General features: G+C 41.1%; 1 protein-coding gene across 2 annotated transcripts in view; it reads left to right on the top strand.

Annotated features, from left to right (window-relative positions):
• The first annotated feature begins 4984 nt into the window (after nucleotides 1-4984).
• Nucleotides 4985-5000, top strand: part of hoxb8a (homeobox B8a) — a 5756-nt gene continuing 5740 nt past the window's right edge. Inside the window, exon 1 of one of the 2 annotated variants that reach the window (XM_015969273.3) lies at nucleotides 4985-5000. This exon is cut by the window's right edge and continues 1296 nt beyond it. The gene's annotated coding sequence lies outside the window, so the exon portion shown is untranslated. The other variant, XM_015969274.3, reaches the window with a different exon arrangement.

Raw genomic sequence — 5000 nt, 5'->3', positions numbered from 1 at the left:
AATGAATAAAGACAGGTTTTTAGCCCAGCTTCAGGGAAATAAAGCTTTTACCTGCAGATTGTGGATTTGCTCTGATCCCACCTGAGACTGATCAGATGGAGACGAGCTGTAACCCTGAACCATGGAAGTCTGCCTCCTCTTTTAAAAGGAGTTCTAAATGTGCACCAGCCTGATCGTTCAAGCATCCTGCTGGCAGAATGTCTTCCTTTGATGCTCTCAGGAACCATTTCTGATCATCACTGTTACACAAACCCACAGTGGGAGGAGTCAGCTCCTCTGTCCGGCCGCAGCTTCAAAAGGAGCCCTAAATGTGCCTGATGATAAAGGGCCCCAGATCTAAACCCATCAGCCACTCTGCACTGAGACTGGTACTGAATTAAGACTAACTGCTGCTCTGCAGCTGACGCATCTTGACTTTTATTATTCAGAGGTAATGACTCCCTATCGTTACTGCAACATGCTGTAACAGCACAGCAACGAGCCTTTGGTGACCCACAGTGACGGCAGCAGCCTGAGGCCGCCGGCCCCTGACCGGCTCACAAACAAACAAACAAACAAACAAACAAATAATATTATTTGCAATAGTATGTAACTGCATTTTTGTTAATTAAAAAAATAGATTTTTTTATGATTTAGCTGATATCAGATAAAAATAATTTGATGGTTTTGATTTATGAAAATTAACAATTTTAAACGTATTTTACAAAATGGAATCTTTTCTCCTCTTCTGGACACACTAAATAATAATAATAATAATAATAATAATAATAATAATAATAATAATAATAACAACAATACTAAAAATAATAACAACAATAATATAACAATAATAATAACAACAGCAATAATAATAATAGTAACAACAACAACAATAATAAAAACAACAACAATAATAATAATAATAGTAACAACATTAATAATAATAACAATAGTAACAATTATAACAACAACAACAATAATAATAACAAAAGTAACAATTATAACAACAACAACAATAATAACAATAACAATAATAACAACAATAATGATAATAAAAACAACAACAATAATAATAACAATAATAACAACAATAATGATAATAAAAACAACAACAACAACAACAACAATAATAATAATAATAATAATAATAATAATAATAATAATAACAATAATAATAATAATAATAATAATAATAACAATAACAATAATAATAATAACAATAGTTACAATTATAACAACAACAACAATAATAATAATAATAACAACAATAATGATAATAAAAACAACAACAATAATAATAGTAACAATTATGACAACAATAATTATAATAAAAACAACAACAACAATAATAATAATAGTAACAATTATAACAACAACAACAATAATAATAATAGTGACAATTATAACAACAACAATAATAATAACAACAACAAGAATAATAATAATAGTAACAATAATAACAACAACAATAACAATAATAATAATAATGTTAAACATACATTTGGTACGTTTCATCTGTCAGGCCGTTAGACAACACAACATTTTCTATCACACGGTTAAATAAAAAGGTTTAATAAACTGAAAAACGCTCTGATGTGAACACGAACTTAGCCACTGTGCAGTTTGAACGTCCGACAGAAGCGCTCTGGTCTGGACCAACAGACTCAACACGGATGTTATCTGCACGTTTGTTTGCAGGCTAGATGTGACGTGGGAGGAACTAGTCTAACTAGAAGCTGCTGCTGCTATCTTCTTGCTTCTTCACTAAGACGTAACTTAAACAAATACGTGAATTAAACATTTGAATAAATAAGACCAGTCAAATAAATAATTCAGCTGAGATGCAGATGCATGAAATAATGAACACAAAAGTCCCGGCTGGAGTCAGAACCGGAGAACAGGAAGCGAGGAATGTTTTTTATTACAGAGAAAAGAAAAGAAAAGTCTGACAGGCAGCATTTCTCCCACCGGACCGATAAAACTGTTCTTCCCTCTCACGTCAGCTGTTCTGCACACTTCCCTTCAACATTTCACCGGCGGAAGCAAACAGCAGGAAGTGCTGCACAAACCGGGTCTGGAGCCCACCGGGGACAACGTGCAGAGAGTTGTTGGTGCGAATCCCGTGGCAGAGAAGTCAGAGTCGGCTGGAGCTAAAAGGAGACAGGAAAGGGGGTGGAGGTTCAGTTTGCAGTGAGGCGCAATAAAAGAATATGACGGCAATAAAACTTTATAGCGTATAAATTTCTAAAGGTTAAGAACTAAACGGCTGTAAAACAAACACACCGGTGTGTGTGTGTGTGTGTGTGTGTGTGTGTGTGTGTGTGTGTGTGTGTGTGTGTGTGTGTGTGTGTGTGTGTGTGTGTGTGTGTGTGTGTGTGTGTGTGTGTGTGAACTTACTATCTACTGAGGACGGTTTTCACTAGTTTCCCTACAGAGTGAGGACATATTTCAGGTTCTCCTCTTTTCAGAGGCTTACCAGTTGGTTTTAGAGGTCTGGCATGAGTTAAATTCTAGTTAAGGTTAGGGATCGGCCTATGCCCATGTGTGTGTGTGTGTGTGTGTGTGTGTGTGTGTGTGTGTGTGTGTGTGTGTGTGTGTGTGTGTGTGTGTGTGTGTGTGTGTGTGTGTGTGTGTGTGTGTTTATTTTCAGCAAAAATTCCGCAGGTATCCTCAACCGGAAACCATCAACGGACCCCAGGCCGTGCTTTTTCCGGTTCCTCCGGCCACAGCTCACACACACACACACACACACACACACACACACACACACACACACACACACACACACACACACACACAAGAAAACAAATATAATAAATAAATAAGTAAATAAATAATAAATAAATAAATATTATAGGCTGTGAGGAAAAAATAATAATTTCTAAATCTGCATTTACTGAAATGTTTTTTCATATCTTACTATTTTATAAAAGTGTGAACGTGTGTTTCTGCTAACGGTGAGTTCATCAACATGAATCTTTTTGTTGTTTATTTAAATCACCGTTTTATAAATGATTACTTTTGTTTATTGTGTTTAGAACACGTGACGCTGTCAACAGAAATAATAATTATACCTGAAATGTGGATCGGTTCAATTTACACAACTGATGACTGAAGGTGTGTGCATTTCCGGTCCGCATGGGAAACAAAGCTGATGTTGAGCGTCATGTTACTCAATTTCTTTTTTAATGAAATTCTACGTGGGTTCTGGTTCTGGTTCTGGTTCTAGGTCTCCACTCTGCCTCCTTGTGTTAGCTCAGGATGGAGTTCGGGCTGCTCGTCAATGATTATTATAACTGGGCCTTGTGAATCCGAACCGGACCGGACCGCATTAGACGTGACTTGAACTTCAACTATGTTTTTGTAGATGTAGTGAGGTTTTGGGATTGCGATCACGCGTTCACGTGAGTCACGTCTTTAAAAGAAACCCTGTTCTTCTCTTCACGTCTCCCTTCTGAAGGCCTTTGCTCAGAACGGCCGCTTGGTGGCGCTCTGACTCCACGACAGGACTGGCCTTGCTGTGGTTTTTTTTTTTTGGGTCAGACGGTTATATTAGAGTGAGAATTGCGGACGGCTCTAACACAGTTAGAGGTGACGGTTCCTCCATTCAGAACATAAATGGGATGACAGACGCTGGGAACGGTTTAGAACGTGCCAACAACGGAAAACATGAACCTGAAGGCTCTTGCTTTGATCAGACAGATGAACGGGCGTTATTAAAGCCTTCCGTCTGGTTTCCGGTCCTTAAGGTTCTGGTCACGTGGCTGTGGTGAAAGTGCGACTTCTGCGCTTTGGAACCCTCTGACGCGTGGAGCAGCCGCGCATCATCGTCACGTCGCAGAGCGGATGAAGTTGGTTTGCACACTGGAAAATGAGCCGCTGGCACGCATGAATCCAGGAAACGCTCCTGCTCCCTCCCCAAAAATCCCACCCAGCAGGCCGCATTCCCGGGTTTATGGGAGCCTAACTTTAAGACACGAGGGCCGCTGCAGGAAATACTGCCTCTGATGTTGGCGCACAATGGATTGACTTAACACCTTGCTGTTTTTACAAAGAGGAGATGACGTCACTGTTATGGTGCTGTAACGGAAACGTTTATTCTGAGGGTTTGATTGAATCCTCTCCCCTCTTTAGGCGGGTTTGCAGCCTTGGTGCCGTTCTGAGTAGAAGCAGCGCACTCCCGTCCCACGTTGCGCACAACAAACCTCAAAAGCTAAACTTTTATTGCAACAATAAAACATGGCGCTCCGGAGCTTCAATAACATCAAATTCTGAGCAACAAATTGGAAACTTACTGCGGCAATTCTCAAAGTGAAGAGGCAATCAGCAGACGGAAGCCAGCACGGCGTGCGCCGCAGGCAGGAGGGCCTGCTTCACTCCAAACGCAGAAAATCTATTATTCCGGATTATCTGTCACGAGCTAAATTATTAGGTTGCGTGTCTTCCAAGTTTCTCCCGTCACAACAAACGCATCATAGCTCCGCTCTCACCGAGATGACCTGTGACAAGATGGGAAGGGAAATACCAACCGAGGCGTTTTTACGGCCTCCAGGCGCGTTACCCCCCCCCCCCCCCCTGTAACAGTGATGTAAACAACCGAACGGTGTAACCGACTTTACGAGGCAGTAGAGTTTGTTAAAGCGTTTACAGCCACTCTGTCCGAGCCTATTAGCCTCAACGGCCCTCCTCAGGCCCGCGTGTTTATGGAGATCAGATTTATAAAAACAACACACACACACACACACACACACACACACACACACACACACACACACACACACACACACACACACACACACACACACACACACACACACACACACACACAGTGTTCTTTTCTGGATTTGGTGGAAGAGCGCGCGCGCTTGCAGAGCTCCCCTTTCATCCATGCCTCCTCCTCATCGCTGCAGCCCCTTTTCTCTTTCACACTCCCCCTCCTCCTTCTGCTTCTGCTCCCCTCTTCATCCTCCCACTCCCTCTGTAATATCTCGGAGCTCCTTCAGTCTCGAGTCTCAGAAGGC

This window comes from Nothobranchius furzeri, chromosome 18, assembly GCF_043380555.1.
Source record: "Nothobranchius furzeri strain GRZ-AD chromosome 18, NfurGRZ-RIMD1, whole genome shotgun sequence".
In the NCBI taxonomy this organism is placed as follows: Eukaryota; Metazoa; Chordata; class Actinopteri; order Cyprinodontiformes; family Nothobranchiidae; genus Nothobranchius; species Nothobranchius furzeri.
Note: the sequence above shows the minus strand (reverse complement) of the source record. Positions and strands in the feature narration are given on the sequence as shown.